This window comes from Marmota marmota, unplaced genomic scaffold (genome assembly GCF_001458135.2).
Source record: "Marmota marmota marmota unplaced genomic scaffold, marMar, whole genome shotgun sequence".
In the NCBI taxonomy this organism is placed as follows: domain Eukaryota; kingdom Metazoa; phylum Chordata; class Mammalia; order Rodentia; family Sciuridae; genus Marmota; species Marmota marmota.
The window spans coordinates 21,731,327-21,752,762 of record NW_026000037.1 but is presented as its reverse complement, the minus strand read 5'-3'; the positions used below and the strand labels follow the sequence as shown (position 1 = coordinate 21,752,762).

The following is a 21,436-nucleotide window of genomic DNA, read 5'->3' as shown; positions in this document are numbered from 1 at the left end:
GTGATGGCGCGGGGGGGGGGCGGGGATTGGGGGAAGCTTCCCCTGTGTCTCCCTGAGTCCCAGTGCTTATCCTTGTGGTTGGGCTAAGGGGGTGGTTGTGTGTGGAGGGAAGGGCTGCGGGCCAGGCTCCAGATCTGGCCAGCCCCAGCTCCCCTACCCCACCCCAGGAGGAGGGATTAGAGCCCCAGGAATAGCTTGGTGGGGGCTGGGAAGACTTACATCTTCCAGGTTGGAGGGATAGCAGCAGTTACTCTTGCTCCCCCCCTCCCCATGACTGGCTAATCCATCTAGGTGCCTGGAGCAGGCAGCCCTGGGCCTGAGCCTGTTTCCTGATCCTAAGAAGAGGAGGAAGATGAATAGGAATCTGAGAGCTCCCTGAGACAGGTTCCCTGTCCCTTCTGCTGATGTCCATCTCCTGCCTGGCTCCCCATTGCTCCTGGTGTGCCCCTTTCCCCCAATTGCCTTTCTCTGAAGCATCATCTTTGATGTAATTCTAGGCAAAGTAGGCATGGGTTGTGTCCCCTTATTGTAAGTGGCCATGTGTCGCTGGCTCACAGCGGCCTGGGAGCTCCTGCCTGGCTTGAGCTCCCTCTTCAACCCCTATTCTGTGGTCTTGGGCAGTTGGCTGACAACTGGTGGGCAATGGATGCTGGACTTGGCCAACAGCAGGTTAGGCCCTGCCCAAACCTGGGCTTCTTGGAACTGCAGTTGCTTAGTGCCACAGCTGTTCTCTTCCCCACCGGGTACTAGTTAGGCACCCTCACTCCACCAGAAGCCAAGGCAGTATAACAGGCATCATGGCTGTCTTTGAACATAGACTTCCTTCCATCCTTTTCCTTCCTGGCCCAGCTGCAGGCCCTGCTCCCCATACCTCAATCCACACCAACCTCTTCTGTTTGCTTTTCCTGCCACTCAGAATCTGTCACAGGCTGGCTGTTGTTCACAGGTCTGCCTCCTCAGCATCTTCTGGTGGTGTTCAGGACCCATTCTAACTTTCATTGCTAATGGAACTTCAATCCTGCTGCCTTATAATCGCCCTACCACTGTCCTTACTTTGCCTCAGTCAAATCAATGAATAATGGGACAATTCCTATTACCTTTTTTTGTCATAGGAGGGCATTTTTTGACGAAGAATAACAGGAGCTATGGTGGAAGGGTCAAATGATATTCATATAGGAAGAAGTGCCCCCCCATCGTTCATCCTCTCTTCTCCGCACACCCCATCTCAGCTCAAACATCCATTGAGACTCAGGGGGTCACAGTGTGGTCAAGGGCACCCTGTCCTCTGGTGTTGTGGATCTCTATGGGAGTCACTGAACCAGGTCTCCTCTGTGTCTTTCCATGGATCCTGGGTTGCTGTTACCCACTGATCCATCTGCCTCTACCACTGATTAGGGCAGATCCATATGTGTGCACTTTGGGCATTTACCAATAGGTAAATCGCCCAATAGGAGCTTAGTGTTTATGAACAAATGAGGGCATTTGGGGGGATTGATTTGGAAGCCTTAAAACAGGCCTGTGGGTGGGCCGATTTGTGTCATGTACTACTTTGCTGTCCCTTGTTCATCAAATCCTATCTAGATGTGAGCCAGATGCCTTGTCCTAGGCTGAGTCCCTGGACACGGTCAAAGATCGGGTTGCATGTGGCTCTGGCTCATGAGGAGCGTATTCCTGTAAGGTTTCCTACTGCCACTGCTGGCCTCTCAGCCACCCCCAGTGTGCCTGAAGCTCAGGCCTGTGGGCGCCATGAGGTCATCTTCCCATTGCGTTTGGCTTGTCGGACCCTCTATAAATGACTGTGTCCATTTTTGGGCCTCAGAAGGGTGGCTGGGCAAAGCCAGTTTAGGGTGGAGCCTGGGTCAGATGACAGAGAGGATTAGAGATTGGCGGACAGAGCCCCTTGGGGGATGGGGTGGCTGGGCAGAAGGACAGCTGGGGTGCAGGGGGTGGAATCTGTTCTGTTGGAGAAAGGTTTGTGGTCCGAGAGTCCTCATGGAGCATGTGTCAAGGAGGCTGGGCCTTGTTCTGGCGGAGCTGGGCTGGTGATGAACATGGGAGAAGGCCCTGACCAGGGTGGAAGTGTGTACTTTCCCCCTCCTGGCTGGCCTTCCCTGAGCAGGCTGGACAGTGGGGAGTACCAGCTGGGAGTGGGAGGTCCCAGGGCTGTCCATGCACACACTGCACTGGCATGCCCAGCAGATGCTCATTAAAGGAAGGGGCAGTGGCAGTTATTTATAGGACCCTGACACATGGCCATGAGTCTCACCATGTTCCTTTGCGTGGTCAAGGTCTCCCCACGCAGTAGCTTTGTCAGCCTCTTCAGTAGGAGCCGGGCCTATACACCAAGCCCATCCTTGCTGCAATGATAAGAGTGGCCAGGCCACACTTAAAAGTAGGTGCCCATGGCCCTTTTAACATAAGAGGCATAGGCAGTCCTTACCATAGGCAGTTGGGGCATAGGCAGTCCTTACCACCCATCCAATCATACTACCTTGTGCTAGAGCTCAGAGCCCACCTGGACCACTGATTTTGCAAGTACCTCTCCTTCTCAGGCCCCAGTCCAGAGCTGCTGCACAAGAGCAGCAGGTGCTTTGTCCACCTTTGCCCTTGAGTATTTGAGACCCTTTCCTTGCCCTCCTCCTTCCTCCTTCCAAGATCACTTGTCTTTTCCTCTACCTGTCTCTCTATCTCCTTGCTCTGGGCCTTTTCCCTATGAGTTTGCCCAGGCTTTTTTTGGGGGGAGGCGGGGTGGGTACTGGGATTGAACCAGGAGTACTTGACCACTGAGCCACATCCCCAGCCCTATTTTGTATTTTATTTAGAGACAGGGTCTCCCTGAGCTGCCAAGCACCTTGCCCTTGACGAGGGTGGGTTTGAACTCGAGATTCTCCTGCCTCAGCCTCCTGAGCTGCTGGGATTACAGGCGTGTGCCACCGTGCCCAGCTTGCTCAGGCTTTTGATGTACCTTCTAGACTACCATCAGCTTCCCTTGAACCCAGGTTATTTATGTAAATGTTCATCACCTGCTGGAGGGAGGGATCCTGACATCTTATCTAGGTGTGTATACATGCTCTGTAGGCTTTGGGTTTAGGCAGGTGAGTGAGGGGAGCTTGGAAGCACATCCCGGGGACCTCTCTGAGCCTCTGCAGGCTTGGGTGGCCTTAGTACAGTGTGCTGGCAGGACATAAGCCAGGCAAAGCCTGTTTTGTCTAGGAGGGCAGCTGAGGGGAGTGTAATGGGCTGCCTGGGGCCCAGGGAAGAATAGGTCCCAGGAGCCATGAGTGTGGGCTGAGGTATGGAGTGGGGAGTGGGGATGGTCAGGACATTGGCAACCCGGAAGAAAAGGGTGGACAGGTGGCAGATTCAGGTCAGATTTGATCAAGTCTTCAATGCTGGGGATTCACGGAAGCCGAGCTCGACTACTTCTCTTCTTCCTCACAGATCACCCACTGGGGCTCCCTTCTCACTTTTGCTCTCTGGCACCTGGCCAGGCCTTTGCCCCTGTAACCCAAGGCTGAGCCTCATGTGGTCCTTTTGCTATGAGGTTTTAGAACCCCAGAGTCCCACTTTCCACTTTAGGCCTTGTGTCCTGCAAATCACTATGTGAATGGGCTTTGGGTTTCCCTGATTGGCTGCGGGATCTTAGGCAAGCTGCAATACCTTCCCAAGCGCTGTTTCTTTTTGTCAAATTGGGGATAATGATGGTTCCTCTTTACATGTATGTTGTGGAAAGTAGAACCTTTGACAGATGTCCTGCACATAGCAAATGCTCACTAAAGCCAGCACCACAAAACCCCCACAGGGAGACCTACTTCCCCACACAGTCTGTCTTCCCAACTCCTCTCCCTGGGAGGGTCCATTACAGGCCTTTGTAGATAGCTAATCCCTGCTGAGCCCTTAGCTGATCAGGGCTTAGGGTGCTGTCACAGTCCTGGCGTGGTGCATGCATATGTTCATGTGTGTAGTGTGTGTTTGTGCTCTGTGCATGTGCCTGTGTGTGGTGTGTGCAGGGACAGTCTACGGTAGGTGGAAGGCTTGGACTAGAGATCAGACAGTTTGGGAGTGAATCTCGACTCCTACACATAAACTGTGACTGGGCACATTTCCCTTGTCTCATCTTCACTTTTCACCACTGGTGAAGTGGTAATGGGGTTTGCATATTCATTCATTTATTCTCACAACAAATATTCGGTACCCACTACCTTCTGGGCACTGTTCCAGGGAGTAGGAACCCAGAGGTGAACAATCCAAGCCCCTGCTTTTCTAGAGCTGATATCGTAGCCAGGGAGAGTCAATACACAAATGACTGTGGTGATAGGTAGGAGCTGGAAAGCAAGAGGGTGTCCTGTATATGAGACCTGTGCTGATCTGAGATTCAGATGTGACATGGGATGTAGGTATGCAATGGGAGGGTTGGGTTGAGGTTGTGGGAAGCTTCTGGTCTCCAGGTGAGAGGGCACCTCTGCGAGCAGGGCTTCCTACTGGATGCCAGGTGTATTGTGCTTTTCTTTTCTCTCTCTCTCTTTTCTTTTGGTACTGGACATTGAACCCCAGGCACACTTTGCCCCTGAGCGATATCCCCATCCTTTTATATATTTTTTTTTTGAGACAGGATCTCACTAAGTTGCTTAGAGCCCAAGTTACCAAGACTGGCCTCAAAATTTTGATCCTCCTGCCTCAGCCTCTGGAGTTGCAGGGACTATAGGTGTATTCCACCAGGCCTGGTGTATATTGTGTTTTTCTAAAGCCACCTTTCCATCAAGTCTCCTTTTGGGATTAAAAATACAAAGAAAGGCCACCAACACTGAAAGTACCAAGCAGGGCAGATCCTGGCAGATGTGCAGCTTTGGTGGGTGTTTGTGCAGGGCCCCGGGGGCAGGGCCCCCTATGCTGGATGTAGACTGGGGAGGTGGGAGAGGCCACTAAAAGATGAAGGGGACTGTGCCAGAGATGGCCTAGACCAGGAGGGCCATGTGTAAGATTTCCACATGGAGCTGTGACTGGCATAGCAGACTGACACAGCCTTAGAGATGGGTTTGAGTCCCTCCCCAGGGATTATTATCCTAGGCCAGTTATGCTGACTTCTCTGATCCTCAGTTTCCTCGTCTGAAGCAGGGATACTTCAGACCTACTTTGTGTTAGGTATTATAAGTAATACCTAATTACTTATTAGGTATTAATTATTGCTGTGACACTCAGGATCTAGGTCAGGGAGCAGAGAGAAGGTGTGGGTCCTTGCAAGCTGAGGGAAGAAGCCATTGGGAGATGAAATGGGGAGGCTGCTAGCCCAGGGCAGGGCCCTAGAGCCACCAGTAGGATTCAGCATCTTGCTCTTCTCGTGCCACCTCACGAGCCTGGCACCCAGGCTTCTGTGCACCCCTGCCTCAGGCTGCCACCTCCTAACAAGGCCACAAGGTTGTACACATGCCAATGGCTGGCAGGGGTCAGGGCTGGGGAATGGAAAAGAGAAAGGCAGGTTCTTCCTGCCCCAGGGGAAGGTTCGTCAAATATTAACTTAATAATAATAGCTGTGGGTCACTGTACACCTGCCTTGTGCCGTCATCCCTGCCAACAAGTGAGTTCATTAGGAGTCCCTTGAGCAAAGGAAGAAATTGAGGCTTGGCCCAGAGATGTGACTCCCATGGATTGCCACCTCTGTTGTGGATGAGGCAGTGGGTCTGACCCTGGAGACCACCTTGGAGACATGCAGATGAGATGGCAGTCTCCAGCTTGGGGACCCTGCCTGTCCCTCCAGCCCCACTTGGGATCCAGGTTTTTACTTTGGGGTGTGTGGTAGACTCTGGGGGTGATGGGAAGACCTAGGGTTTCCAGAAACAAGTCCAGAGTCACAGGTTATGCATCACTAGGACACAAGACCCTGTGTGTGTGTGTATTTTCTCCAATAATAAAAGCTATGTTAATTTAATCTAAAGGAGGACTCCTTATTCTGAAATTGTGTCCTGCCTACTTTTGTTTCAGTCATTGCTACAATGTTTCTTTGTTGAAATGATAGCATTACTAGTCACTTTTTACTGTGTTTGAAGAAGAAGTAGCCATGTTGTCCATCACATGCAAGCACACAGAGAAGATTTTTCCTGGTGAGGGATTTCTGCTCTGGGTCCCTTGATGCCTACCTCTGTGGCCTGGGTTCAGGCTGGAGGCAGGCCTGTGTATCTCTGCTCATGAGGACAAGGGCTGGCCTGTATCCTACAGTCACTATTATATCCATAAGTCGTCTCTTGCTATCTTTGGTCGGGGGGTGTTCCAGGACCCCCACCTTCCAGATACCAAAATTCTTCTATACTCAAGCCCTTAATATAAAATGATGTATTATTTGCATATAACCTAGGCTCCTCTTCCTGTAATACTTCAGATCATCTCCAGATTACTTATAATACCTAATACAAAGTAATTGTGATGTAAATAGTTATTATGCTGCATTGTTTAGGGAATGATGTCAAGAAAAAGTCTATGCATGTTCAGTACAGGCACAGTTTTTTTTCTTTTGAAGATTTCTGATGTGTGGTTGGTTGAATCTGTAGATGTAGATACCCAGGGCCGACTGTACTTCTTGCATGCATGAGTGCACGGCTTCTCTGGTAGTGAAGAGACAGGGCTGATGGCTGTCAGAAAGACTCTGGGTTTCAGGGTGCAGGCTGGAAGACAGGGACTGCAGGATTCGGACTGGGGTTACAAGGTGCCGATCCCACCCTGCCTCTACCACTGTGGGGTGATCTAGTCCTCCTTCCACACTGCTTTTTCCCATGATCAAATGGCATGATGATGAGTGGACAGCCCAGTGCTGTAGTGTGGCCTAATCTAAGCCAGTAGCTATAGCACTCTGTGCTGGGTAACAGGGCTCTTGTGATTGGCTGGGGCCCTGCTACGGAGTCCTGCCTGGTTTTAGGCCAGATGCCAAATGGGGCTTGGCCTCAGTCCTCAGCAGATGGGTGTTCATAAGAGCCTCTGGGTGACAGGGGCACTGGGGGCGCTGACTGGTGGTAGTGGGGATTAGTGTGATTGGCCAGACCAGACACCTCACTGTTAATGCAGCCTGCCACTGCCCTCAGACGCAGTTTCTGGGCTCTTTGCAGAGGCTCTTCCCTCAGCTTGCAAGGACCCACACCTTCTCCCCGCTCCCTGACCCAGATCCTGAGTGTCATAGCAAGCAGATGCAGTGGGATTGGGGTCACAGCATGGAGTGGGGGAGGAGTCCAGGCTTGAAGCCTTCTGGGACAGAGCTTGGAGTGCTGAGTACTCTGCCCCTTTGGAAGGGCTGTGAGCTGTGGACATGTCCCCTCTGCAGTGTGAGGGCCCAGTGCCGTGGGCTGAGCCCCAGATCATCATGGGAGGGAGTGAGTGAGTGGGCGGCTGTAGGCCGCAGCTGCTGCATAACTGAGCCCTGGTGAATTCCTTGCTGCCAGCGCGGCTTGCTGCTCTCAGCTCTTCCAGACCTTTGTTGACCCTTTCCTCAATGTCGTCAGGGTACCCTTTTCAGGGTCTTGTCCCCCCAAATATGCTCCTTGCTTTGTTTTTGTTTTTGTTGTTGTTTTGATACTGGGGATTGAACCAAAGGGGCACTTTACTACTGAGCTACATCTCAAGCCCTTTTTAAATTAAAAAAAAATTTTTTTAGTTTTGAAAGAGGACCTGGTTTAGTTGCTAAGGCTGGCCTCAAACTTGCAAACCTCCTGCCTCAACTTCCTTCCTGCTTCAGCCTCACGAGTTGCTGGGATTACAGGAGCATGCCATAGCACCAGGCTGGCTCCTTGATTTGTGTGAGTCACTTCCCCCGAGAGGACTGCAGCTCACCTATAGGTGGTGGCCATGGCCATCTTATTATCCTGGTAGTGTTCTCTCTTATGTCCATTGTGAGCCAAGATACTGAGAGGCTCGTGATGGTGCTGTCCCTGGCCAGCGGAGCTCCCTGCCTTGCAGACAGTGCCCATCCTGGGTCTAGGGAGGGCACCGGAGGTAGTCCCTGAGGTCTGTGCCTTAGGCTTGTGTATCAGGAAGGGGTCCTTGGGGATGGTGAGTCTGGACTGAATCCCAGGGCAAAAGAGGCAGGCTGGGGTGGGGAGATGTGCCCTGGCAGCCTTGGGAACAGCACACCCAAGGCCTCTTTGGGTACCTGGAAGGGTGAGTGTGGATGGGGTGAGTTGAGGCCTGGATCTGAAGATTGGAGCCAGGCCTGGGATGTAGCCCGGGGGCTCCGCCCCAGACCCGCATCAAGCTCTTTAGCTTTTTTCTTCAGGTGTGATTTGAACCATATTTCTGACTCCAGGTTTGGGTTCAACTAAGGACTGGGTATTTTACTGATGTGGGCCTCAGGAGCCTCTGGCTTTCCGAGGAGGAAAAGACTGAGGCCTGGGAGAGGTAGTGAGTCCTGAGTCTCCAGAGGGAGCAGCCTCAACTAGAAAAGATCCAAACATTTCCAGGAAGGCACATGGGGACAGGGGCAGGGTTGGGCTGCAATTCTGGAGGCTGCCTGTCAGGGCTGGGGCCAGGGCCAGGTGACACCTGCTGCTGAATTACTGGTGGACAGTGTTCTGCACCAGCTCTGCCCCATGCAGGTCTGTTTCTGTGTTTCAGAACCCAGGATGACACAAAGAGGGCGTGACACTGCTGGGCTTGGAGAGCAAGTCGCAAGGGTCATTGGGCACCTGCGCTTTGCTCCTCCCTGTGGGGCTGGCCATTAACTTAAATGGGCAAGGAGACTCCCTTTGCTTTTGGATCTGAGTGGTCTTGCCAGCTATGGGGACCCCTGGCTGCATGTTCACACTGGATGGGGAGTGGGCATAGGAGGACACAGTCTTTGTTGTGTGGATGGAGGATTGGGAGCACCAGTGGGTTGATGATGCTGATTAGAGTTTCCAGGGAGTTCTGTGGCTGCAGGAGTTTTGCTGGGACTTCAGGACCAGAAGGGGGATGGGGTGACAGGAGAGTCTTTGCCAGTCCAGCTCCATTTTCCAACAGCTGTGACTGCTTTCTTTGGGCCCTTTGCTTAACTCGCCCTCTCCATGAGGTTCCTGCCAAGATGCCTGAGCCCTGGGCGAGCCTGGGCCCGTCACTGGGCCCTGGGGACCAAAGTGGCACTGAGAGGCCTGAGCCATGAGAGGTCCCTTGTGGGGACCCCTGCTTTCCATCTAGCCAGCCTCCTGCAGCTCCCCTGTTCCTCTGGCCCAAGGTGTCATCAGCTGTCTTATTCCATGTTGTCTAGTTGATGGATAACTGTCTAGGGGGACAGACACTAGTGATGGGGAGGATGGGTGTGCTGATCTGGATTCAGGACCACTGGCAGGTGGTAGGAGAAAGAGGAAAAAGAAGATTCAGGGGCATGTTGGGGAGAATTAAGAAGCTTTAACCTTCAGAGAAACCAGGGAATTTGCCCTGCAGTCCTGGGCACGTTGCCTGTCCTCTGTTTCATCCTCTGAGAGTGGTATGGAGGGAGTTCTTGCTCCTGGGGTTTGTTTGAGGGTGAAGCACCTGGCTTGCAGCCTGCTCACTGGTGGGGGCTGATGCTCTGCTCTGCCCCAGGGAGATCTTGGGAAAGCCCTTGACATCCCACAGGCGCACACCATTGTGGCTTTTGTGTTTTGTCTGTGCTATGGCAGGTCTCTTGAAATTGAACTGCAGTGTCCTTAATTTTTTTTTTTCCCTGCATAAGCTGAAGAAGCTAAATTGGGAGGTGCTGGCTGGCTTCACCTTACAAGGGAGGAAGTCAGAGCTCCTCTGAGCTAGACCCTGATTGAAGGGGGTAGGGATGGAGGACACATGGTTCCAGGTCAGGCTGCATGTTGAAGGGCCAGAGGAGGGTCTCAGAGTCATGCATTCATTCATTGGAGGAGCCTGATGTGTACCAGAAGAACATGAACTTGAGATACTTGAGTTGGGCCCTGGCCACAGAGCCCCAGTGTGCCCATCTGGGGACTGGGAAGCCTGCAGTCAGGTGAGCTCTGGCTCCCGCTGGGTCTGGATGGTTCAGGAGGGCAGGACCACCTTAGCATCTCCATTGAATTTGGTAAATTACTAAGAGCCATCACATCTACCACCTGCCATTTGTTTCTCTCTGGCCTGTGAGGTCACCCTACAGAAATACAGTCCCCTTGGGCAGATGAGGACACTGAAGCTCAGGGGAATCCTGGCATTTCCTCCCTTTTGAAACTCAGAGTGGCCTTTCTCACCAGCTTGTTATCCCTCTCCTGGAGTGAGATGGTGGGGGAGGGCAGGAGAATGATTATTGAAGAGCAAATGTGTTTTCAAATGAAAATCAGTGTGTGGGCTGCAGCAATCAGGGAGCACCTGGTGTATGTTTGGGGATTGAAGGTGGGGGTGCATTCTTGGTTACCCAGGAGGCTGGCACATCAGAAGAGAAGTTGATAAGAGAGAGCTGGACCTCTCACTGTTGGGTATTTCCACGTGGCCCCTGGGATTCCCTCAGCTATTTCAGGATGAAGGCAGGGTGCAGGGGACCTAGGAGCCTGCAGGAATCAAGGTGCCCGAGAGGTTCGGGGCTGGATCTGAATGAAGCTGGTCTGACTCTGTGCTCCCCAGATCCTCAGGGTGTCAGGGGGAGCTAGGTCAGATGCCATATGTCCTACCTCCCTCGAAGAAAGGATTCCGGGAGCCTGGGGGAACTTAGGAGCTTGGGAAGCAATTCAAGGCCAAGTGGACGGCCAGGTGTATGAGCTGAATCTTGTTCTAAATGGAGAATCAGAATCCACAATTAATTGGATGCATTTGCTAAACCTGGGACAGGACCCAAATATTGTTCTTTTTTTTTTCTGAAATATGTCTGTCCCCTCTTCCCTCCAAGGACCCAGTGAAGGACCCAGTATGTCCTGGGAGTGGGCCTGGCTGAGCTGGAATGTCACCTGCTTCTCCAAGTGAACCAGCCTGGCCCTACCTTACTGGTTGAATGGTCAGCAGGCCTGGAGAAGGCCACAGCTAAGGCGTGCTCTTGTTCTATCCTGAGGACTTAGGGGGCAGTGCTGCCCCAGCTCTGGTGGCCAGGTGGGGGTTGCTCCCGGGCTGGCTTGGGGTGGACTGCGGAAGCTTTGCGGAGAAGTGGATGTGGGTTCGGGGCCCAGCCGGGAGAGCTGAGTCAGCGTGTGGGAAACTGCTCAGGAGTGAGGATGAGCTGCTGCACTGGCGGGTCACCCTGCCTGCTGTGCCACTCTGACCGGAGAGGAGAGGCCACCCCCGCAATCTGCAGCAGCTCTCTTTCATTCTGTGCGCAGAGTTGCTGCCTTAGCATTGCGGAGGTCTGGAGCTGCAAAGGCCTCAGGCAGGCAGCTGAGACCCTGGGATTCTGTTCCGCCCCGTTCCTGTTACTTGGGCCAGTTAGTAAACCTTTCTGGCTTCTCTTCACTCTTCTATAAAATGGGGTAACAATCCTGCCTGCTGAACCCCAGCCCTCAAGGAGGAAGATGAGCTCTGTTGTGCGTTTATATTGCTGGCTCTGGGCACAGAACAGACTCACAGCACATAGTGAATTGGAGTGTGAGACTCCGGGGGATGAGGGATGGATGGGAAAGGCTTTGCAAAGTATGGCAAGGTGGAAAGAGTTCTCACTTTTGAGTCTCAGAGGCTCAGGTTCAAATCCCAGTTCTGCTCTCCTAAGTCCTTTGACCTTGGGCAAGTTATTCATCCCCTCCGAGCCCCAGTTTTCCTGTTGGTGGAATGGGTTTATCATTGAGGATTAAATGGGAGAATGTGGGTCTCCATTTCACACTGAGGCCACTGAAGGTCAAGGTGCTAGAACCTTAGGCTGGTGTGAAGGTGTTAGGCCACACCGTGTCTTGTGCATGTGAACTCTTGGGGCATCATTCCTGAGACCAGGCCTTGGGCCACCAGTGCCCCACTTGGGATCTAGATGACCTGAGGGCCATCAGAGGGAGTAAGGAAGGGAAGGATATGGTCTATTGAGGACCTTGTAGGTGCCAGGCCCCAGCTGCACTATGGAACTCCAGCCCTCTCAGTCCCTGCATGGAATGGCCAGGGATCTGCAGATCTCCAACCTAGCTTTGGATCTCAACCCCTGCTCCTTCCTTCCTGTGATTGGCTGCTCTGGCTGGCAGATCAAGGCCCTTTTGTTGGAGAGCAGCGTTTCATCTTGTGAAGAGGGCCTTATGGGAGGGAACAGTTAGGGATGAGACCAGGGCTTCAGGCCTGGTGGCTGCAGCACACTGGGGGTGCTGATCTTGGCTATGCTTTCTGGGAACCTCTGCCCTCTCTCTACCCCTCTGATCTCACTGCTACATCCCTCCTCCTATAGCCTTTGGAGGAGGCCTGGCTTGTTGAGCAGAGGGAGGGGGTCACACACCTTCTCAGACAGTCAGGCTCTGAGTCCTGGAAGTCAGAGACTTTCATGCTCTGGAGGCTGGTGACCTGCCTAAGGCTGTGGGTTAGTGACAGTTCTCTGGCTGCCCCGTGCAATTGTTCCCCTGAGCTGGTGAGAAGCCTCGAGGGTGGTGAAGACATTTAATTAGCAACACTGCCTCATGCTGGGTAGCAAGTTGGGCAGTGGTCAGCCTCTCTGAGCTCTTCTGCTCCTTTTACTTCTGCATGGTGTTAGCAGGACCTGGATTATGGCCCAGAGAGGATTGGTACCTGTTAAGTCATGCAGCCTGTCAAGAGTGGGGTTGGGAGGTCCCTCTCCTTCCCTTTCCTGTCCTGCTCCTGTCCAGCTGTGTACAGACCTCCTGCATCTGGAGGAGGTGATGGACAGTGCCTTCCCTGGCCCCTTCACCCCCACCTAAGCCTCCCCTAGCCCACCATGTTCTCTAAGGCCATTCCCTTTTGCCAGCACAAGAATAATAGGTATGGGATCAGCAGAGGAACACCTGGAAAAGTCCCGTCTATGTCCTTGAGTATTCATTCCATCTGCCAGAGAATAGGGGCAACTCCAGGGCTAAGGCTAGGGCCATGGGCAGGGCCAGGGCCAGAGCTGTGAGCAGGGGCAGTGTCATGGGCAGGGGCAGGACCAAGGCCAGAGGAAGGGTTAAGGCCATGGGAGGCCCAAGGCTGGGGGCAGGGCTGAGGGCAGGGGCAGGGGTGGGGGCATGTGACTCCTTCTGCCTGTTAGAGTTCCCTCTTGATTCTCCTCCCCACTGCCCTCACTCCTTCCTTCTGTGTCCATTCTCAACTCTCCTGCGACCTCCTCTACTGGCTTCTTGGGGGAAAACATGGTGGAACGACCCTGTGCCAGGATAGGGCCCCTCTTATGGGCTCTGGACTCTGAACCTGCCAGCCTCACCTTGGCTCCATGTCTGTAATGCAGGGGTCCCTCTCTGTGGTGCCTCGGGGGCTGGGTACAGTGGATAGTCCAGGTCTGAGGCAGGAGGCTCTTAGCACGGTGGCCTGGAGACCCAGGCTCTGGGGAAGCCCCAGGCTCTGGGAGTGACAGGAAGCTGAAGTGAGGGTGGTCTCCCCCACTGCTGTGCTGCACTTTGAATTTTGGTGGGCGGGACTGGTGGGAGCTATTTAAAACCAACTCTGGGCATTCACTCCACTGAATAACAAAAAATAACAATGGTGTCCAAAATAATATTGATGTGTTTGAAGTAAACACATATCTTATCTCTCTTAGTTACCAGTTAGTAGTTTTGGTGTCACAGATTTGGAAACTGAGGACCCTGATTAATTAGTGAATAACCTGGGTGCAGGTCTAGATGGAGTTTCTCAGGCAGAAACAGACATACAAACAGCTGAGGGCATTCAGAGGGATAAGTGAGTCTTGGGTCTGGAGGAGATGTTGTGAAGGTCCAGCAGGGCCTGGCGTCTTTAGGGAGGCAGGATGGTGGGGGTGCTCATGGCACCAAGGCTCGTTGCCCACCCACCCACCCACTCAGACCTTTGCTTGGCCCGGGGGGCGCTGCCAGGCCCTTTCCCTGCTCTCCTGGGCTCCTCAGCTCCGTCCCTCCCCAGCATGGGCTGCTCTTCGCTGAGTCGGGTAAGCAGGTGCTGAGGGGCAGGTGGGAGGCGGATGGGCCGGAGGGGCAGATCCCAGCACTGTTTATGGCCAGCATCCTGGCCTGTGCTGAGAATAGCACCCACACTCGTGTGGGGGCACAGGTGGGGAGGCTCTGCTGACATCTCAGGACAGATGGGCCGAGGGCTGCGGCCAAGGGTGTGGTGCATGCCTATGGAGACACCCTGTCCTCAGTGGGCCCCACCCAGCATGAAAGAAGAGGCCAGAGAGGCTCCCTGTGTCACTCACACTCTGCTGCTGAGTCCTCGCTGCCAGTCTTTGGGTTTGGCACTGTGGGGGTGCAATGCTGAGGCCCAGCCAGGGTTTCTGGTAGTTGCTGCCGCTGGTCCCACAGGGACACTACTTTGGTTTGCTGTTTGGTTGATTTTGATGGGGCTTTGTACCACTTTACCCTTTTGACCAAGGGGACCAGGGTAAAGTGATGGGGGATTGCAGGTGTCTGCAGAGCTGTGGGTGGAGGAGGCTGCTGAAGGGCTTGGTACCAGAGGCTGTGGGGTGGGATGACTTTTGTTTTCCCAGAGGAATGCTGAGCCCTAGTGAGTCATGGGGGCAGGTGTATGGGGTGGCAGGCACCCAGACAGGCATGTGTGGGCTGGGTGTGGGGGGAACTGGGCAGGGTGGGGACTTGGTGGATTAAGCTGTCCAAGGTTTCTGGCCTGGGTGGATGAATCTCAGGTCAAGATAGGGGTAAAAGCACAAAAAGGGAAAACCAGTCACCACGCTGTAGTGTTCTGTCTTGTCTATACAGTCACAACTCACTTTTAAAACCCCCTTGGAGGGATTTCTTGGCTTTACTGATGAGGTTCAATGGCTCAGAGAGATGAAGTTACTGCCCAAATTTGCACAGCATGGACCTGCACTTTGCAGCCATTGCCTGCACTTCTTGTCCACTCACCAAAAGGGGCACCCTGCTGGCTGTCTAGACTAGTCACTCTAAGCTGGTCACTGCTCTGAGTGAGTCACCCTGGTGGGAAGGACTGAAGAAAGGAATGGTCAGGGAATGGGGAGTGGTCAGGCCCAATGGTGGGGAGGCTCTGTGGGCCCCAGCCATCGCATATCCATCTCCCCTTCTCCAGGTCCTGCTGGATTTTTGTTCAGAGATGTGCATCCTTCTTACCATGTCTCCTCCGTAGTGTGGGCTCCAGGGTGGGGACCTTGCCTGGGTCTCTACAGAACAGGATCAGGCACACTGTGGCCTCAGAGCACATTTGCAGTTTCTAGCCACACAGCCCAGGGGCCTAGGGGTCAAGTTCTGAGCCAGAAGAGAGGACTTACTGTTGGGGAGTGGGTTGCTGGGTCTGGGCTATGAGGGGTGAAATCTGGTGGGGGCAGCTTGACCCACTCCCAGAGGTTGGTGAGAAAGGACTAGGAGGGCTGGCTGGGTGCTTGATTAGGGGTCTAGGTGGCCCTGGCCCTTCCAGGAACCCTGCTACCCACTGGTGGACACCTGGTTCTGCCAGTGACTGGGCATGGGCTGGGCCTGGTGGATGGTCACTGCCTGGGCACTGCAGCTTCTCCATCTCTCCTTTAGCTGGCACCTCCTCTTGGCTGACTGGCTCACCCTAGGCCCATGTGGCAGGTGGTAAGGGGTGGCAGGCCAGAGCCACGGGCTTGGGAGCCCATGGGCCACGTGCAAATTCTAGCTCATTTCTGAACTAACCATTGAGCCTTGGTTTCCCCATTGTGGACCACCACCTCCTCCTTTTAGATTTTGAGAACTCTTTTGGCTTTGGGATGCCTTTGAATGAGCTGCTCTTGTGTCACCTCCTGCCCTCTGCTTGGCTGGCCCAGCTTCTTCAGCCCCTCTGAGCTTGTTCCCTCAGCCTCTTCCCCATCTTGACTCTGGCCCAGTTGCCGCTGCTCTTGCTGTGGGCTCCCTGACCCTCCCTAGCCCAGCCTGGCTTTCTCTGGAGTCTGGGTGGCCCCACCCTGGCTGCTTGGCCGTAGGCTTATCTCTGAACTGGCTGGAATTTCAGGCACCCTGGGAGGGGTAAAGGGAGAGAGAGGTGGGGGGGTTTCCTGGTCCCCCAGGGCCAACTGGACACCTTTCCCTGGGTCTGAGTGTCCCTTGCCACTGAAGAGGGAAGCGTGGGGGAGGGGACCTGCCTTTTCCTCCCCCAATCCCCTCCCCCCTCATTCTTTCTCAGGGGGTGTCCCACCAGCTGGGAAGGCAGCTGGCCTCTTTGCACTTTGGGTTTTGACCAGCAAGTCACAGTAAAAGTCATTGTTGTGGGGCTGACATAGGTGGCCAAGTTTTTATTCAGTCGATTAAGGACAGAAGAAGGAAAACCAAACATTGGTTTTTCCTCTCACCAGTGTTTCACTAAGGAAAGGGAAAAGTCACTCAAAAGAGGAGGGTGGTGGTCATTCTGGAGTGATAGCCTTCCTGGAGAGGCCAGTTGGCTTCCTTAGTCAGCTGTTGTGACCAGAGGCCTACAGAAAAGTGTTGATGAATCTTTGTGGTCTGGTGTCAGGGGACAGTGACTTCCAAAGCGCAAGGACTTGTTCAAAAGACAGATCAGATCACCATGTGGGTGGGAGATAGGCTGTGAGCTTTCCGGGCAGGGGCCACCCAGCCTCATTTGGCCAGGAAGAACCTGGACTCTGTGTGTGTGTATGTGTGTGTGTGTGTGTGTGTGGTATATCATTGCAAAACTTTGTATTCTAATCCACAATCTGTCTCTATTTCACAAAAGCGTTTTCTTTACCAGTTAAATCCTTGGAATTTGGCAAGATGGCACGCGAATCTTGGGCAGTAAACGCCACTCGGGCTGCCTGCTACTTCTAGGTGCCTGTGTCCCCCAGCTTGAGAATCACAAGTGGAGTTTGGGCTGTAGAATTGGACAGGTTTGAGTCCTGCCTGGCTCTCCTACCGACTATCAGCCTGGGCTTTAGTTTCTTTATCTATAAAATGGGGTCAACAGTCACCACCTGAGGGAGACCCACTGATATGAGCCCAACTGTGAGAGGGGTGTTAATTGGATCAGGTGTTAATTGGACCAAAAGGGGGTTTGGACCAGAGACTCCCTAAAGGTCCTGCCTTGCAGCGTGAGCTTTGTGGGGCTCAGGGGGAGGGTCAGTGCCTTCAGCTGGGATCTACATGGCAGGCGCATGGCCCAGAGATGGAATCTGATGGGGACATTTTCCCTCAGGGGAAAGACAATGAGATGATGACCTGTCCCCAAGCCAGCTCCTCCTGCCACCACCTCCCTGTCAGTGTGGGGAAATAGGTTCCTGGGATGGGGACACAGAGATTTGCAGGGGAGAGAACTAAGGCCAGGGTGCGCGTCCATCTCTTGGGGCAGACTGTTGTGTGTTGGGAAGCTGAGAGGGGAGGAGCCACACAGGGAAGGACCCTCCATTCTCTCTGAGAGGTGCTCAGCTCTTCTCAGGCTGGAGACCAGCTAGGACTCAATGTTGATTTCCCTTCCTCTAGTTCGTTCTCCAGCTCTCTTGCCTCATTTGGGGTTCTTCTTCCCCTGTTCCCACCCTCAGCCTCTTGCCTGACTCCATGTCTTCCTCATGAATCCTGCTCTGCCAGGGAGGGTGTGTCACATGTGTATGAGCACCACCTCCCGTCTGGGGGAGCTTGCACTGCATGGGGGTCTGACGGCTGGAGTGCATTTTTGCCTCCTGGGGATGGAACACTTTCCCTGGCTTTTTGCCCAGGGCCAGTGTCTCAGTGCTTATCTTTCTTAAAAAGTCACTGTACCTTCGGAAGGTAGAAGGCCAAGTCAGAGGCATGGCCAGCCAGCCCTGTGCTACAGAAGTCTAAGGGCCTGTTTTTGTTTTTAATCACCTGAGGTCTCTCCTCTGTTTTGGATTTGATTTCTGGGATGACCTCCTAGTGGCCCTGGGCCCTGCTTCCTGGGCTTCATTTCCCTTTTGTGACCGCAGCGGCAGTTGCTGCTCTCCAACAGAGGTTGTGCCCTCATCCTATTCTCTCTCCCTTTGGTTACCCTCTCCTTCCAACTTGGACCTACACTTCAGACCTAAACCTTGAGTATTAGAATTTCTAGCCTCTGGGCTAAGTGTTGCCATTCTGAAGGGGCAGAGCACCTGACGCCCCGCTGTGTGAGTTCCCTAAGCTCTGAAGAGGGAGAGGCAGAGCTTTTCTGGGCTAGATGAGACATGGAAGCTCTCCCATGAGTGGTCCCACAGCCTGAGGACAAGAGTGACATCAGTGAAGAGGACCCAGTCCCGGCCAGGTTACCTCAGCATCTGTTCCTATTTCCTCCTCCATAAAGTGGGACTGCCATATGCCCGCTTGCTACTGAAAGGAAGGGGAAGATGGGAGGCCCTGGCTGGAAGAGATCCAGACTACAGAATAGTCCCAAGAGTGTCCTGCAAGGTTACCCGACAACCCTGAACCAGAGCTTCCTGGAGCTCCACCATGCTCAGTCTCTGACTGCAGCAGCCTGTGGGCACTGTGGCCTTGGCCCAAGCACAGTGACGGGCCCAGAGGGTGGCTGCAGGGGCCTTGGGTCTGTCTCACTCCCCACAGGAAGACAAATCTGAGCAGCATTTGCTTATGGGCACCACAAAGCCACAGGGTCCTGGCTCTGCTCCCGATTTTCAGTGTGGATGAATTCTTTAGTGTCTTTGCCTTTCTTAACAATCTGTAGTTCAAGGAATGGTGTGAAGACTAAATGCCTAGGAGCAAAGACCCCCCAGTAGCAAGGAGCATACCTGCCCACCAGACAGAGTCAGGACTCCTTGAAGGATTAGCTGGTTCCAGGGCTGAGGCAGGGATGGGACAGGCTGAGCCTGGAGCACCTTATAGTGCCAGAAGGAAGTACAGGAAGATGAATGGGGACGTGTCCAGAGGCTCCCACTGGCTCTCTTTGGGATATTTGAGCATCAAAAAGAATAATGATGGAAATAGATTTATAACATATAGAATGCAAAGCCAAGATTTGCGTTTGTAGTCATATCTTTACTACCCTCCCCTCAAAGGCAAGATTGAGGGAAGCTCCTTTTTAGAGAATGTTAGGGCACGTGGTGGAGTCTGGGTGACAGTGGAGTTCCTTGAAGATGACAGTGCGATACATCTCAGTGTTTGATGTGCATTCAGTGCACCAGGGGGTCTTGCTAAAGTGGAAATCAACTCAGCAGACCTGGGGTGGAGGTTGAAATTCTCTATCTCTACCGGGCTCTCAGGTGATGTGATACAGCTGGGGACCTCACTTTGAATAGCAAAGTGATTGCCAATCTATGTGCATTCACATGGTGACAGTGACTGTGACTAGCAGATGACTAGTTGTCAAGAGAAAAATTATCTCTCACATCTGTAATCCTAGCAACTCAGAAGCCTGAGGCAGGAGGATTACGAGTTTGAGGCTAGCCTCAGCAATTTAGTGAGACCTAAGCAATTTAGTGAGACCCTGTCTCAAAATAAAAAATAAAGAGAAATGAGGGTGTATCTCAGTGGTTAAGCACCCCTGGATTCAATTCCTAGTACTCCCTCTACATGAAAAAAAAAAAAAAAGGAAAAAAAAGTTATAGTTATTCTTGCTCCAGGAAACCTGGCAAACGTGAGTCAAACCACGGGATCAAGTTTAGCATACCAGGTAGGGGCCATTCTGTGGTAATGCAGTTGGAAGAGGTCAATGTCACCTCTGTAGTACTCTTGCCAAAAATATGTTCAACCTCAGCATAATAACAGGAAAATACTCAAATGAATCCAGAGTTTGGGATTCTCCAAAGGGCTGGTTTGTACTTTAAAAAAAATTGTCAAAATCATAAAAAAATAAGTGATAAATAGGTGTGTGGGAAGATATTCTGAATTAAAGGATCCAACAACAAGGCAATGTGTGAACCGTGCTTGGATCGCACGTTGGAAAGTGAACAAGCCATCTAGAGGTGAGGGACATTTTGGGGTTTAAGTAGGAATATTTGAATATGGACTGTATATATAGTCCATGTATGTATATCTATATGTATATAATATTATTAAATAGGTGTTAAGCATATTGGGGGTGCTTGTGCCATTAAAGATATATAGAAAATTCTTTAAAATTTTTTTTTGGGGGTACCAGGGATTGAACTCAGGGACACTTGGCCACTGAGCACATCCCCAGCCCTATTTTGTATATTATTTAAAGACAGGGTCTCACTGAGTTGTTTAGTGCCTTGCTTTTAACTGAGGCTGGTTTTGATCTTAGGATCCTCCTGCCTCAGCCTCCTGAGCTGCTGGGATTACAGGTATGCACCATTGCTCCTGGCTAGAAAATACTCTTAAGATCTGTGCTGAAGTATTTAGTGGTGAAGTCTTTTGGGGTGAAGGGTCATGGTTCTGCAGGTTGTTTTAGGTTGGTTGGGCAAATGTAAAAGGGACCAAACTGTTTTTATATGGAGAGATAAAAGCAACTGTGGTCAAATGGTAGCAATTGGTTGGTGGACCAACGAGAAGGGTAGATGACAGTATGTTGCACTATTTAAATTTTTTTTGAGGTTTATCTTTTCAAAATAAAAAGTTTGATGGGCATATGAAATGTGGTAGTAAATGGTGGCTTTGAATCTCTTTTCTGATCCCTTTGCCCTCCTGCGGCTGTTGTTGGAGGCTGGATTACTGGAGGCCACCCAGACCCTCCACCTGGCAGTGTGGGAGTGGGCTTAGGCCACTCCAGTGTCTGAGCAGATCACGGGGATTAGGTGGAGTCGCTTGTCCCTCTGGGGAGGTGCCAGCTGCAGTCAGGAGTGTGCTTGGGAACAAGGGAACCTTGTGTGTTGTGTTTGAGAGATGGCCTTGGAGGGGGTTTGGGAGGCTGAGGGGCCTGGTGACAGGTGGGACCCTGCAGGATTGTCCTCAGGAGAGGCCAACTCTGCCCTCCCCAGTTTTGTGGGCCCAGCAGTGAGAGTCCTCTCAGGGCAGGAGAGGAGGGAAGGCCTTGTATCCTTTCTCTGCCTGGGTGCCCACCCACACAGACCCTGCCTCGTTGCAGGCTTGTCTTTTGATGTCCCCAGCATCTCCAGGCATGTCCCTCAAGGCCTCCGAGCTTGTGGTGGTGAAGACCTGCAGCTGGTGGCCCTCCCCTGTCTTCCTGGGAGTCCCCTTGAGCATTAGGGCAGAAGGACAAGGGCCCTGTTCAGTCAGCTGCAGCTCCTAGCCTGGCAGACCTGAGCTAGGTGTGGGACTGGGGGTGGGAGAGGTTCAGAAGAGAAAGGCCCAGGGTGTCAGGGAGACAGCCTGAAACCAAAAGGCCCTGGACAGGTGGGCAGACCACTGATTGCCTTTAGCTTGATTCTGGGGATCCCCTCTCCCTTTTGCCTTGGAGAACTGTTTCCCCCAGAGGCAGGCTGGGAAAACTGCGCCTCCCTGGGGCCTTCTGCTTGCCTCGCTGCCTGGGGAGCTTTGGTGTGAACTGCAGGGGCGTGAGGGCGTATATCCTGTCACTGTGGTCCCTGACCGCAGGCTCTGCTGGGAGGAAGAAGTTCGGGGAA

The 21,436-nt window shown here is 52.8% G+C and overlaps 1 protein-coding gene across 16 annotated transcripts in view; it reads left to right on the top strand.

The window, feature by feature from the left end:
* Positions 1–21,436, top strand: part of Bin1 (bridging integrator 1) — a 61,004-nt gene that overhangs the window by 3,920 nt on the left and 35,648 nt on the right. The gene's annotated exons all lie outside the window — the stretch shown is intronic.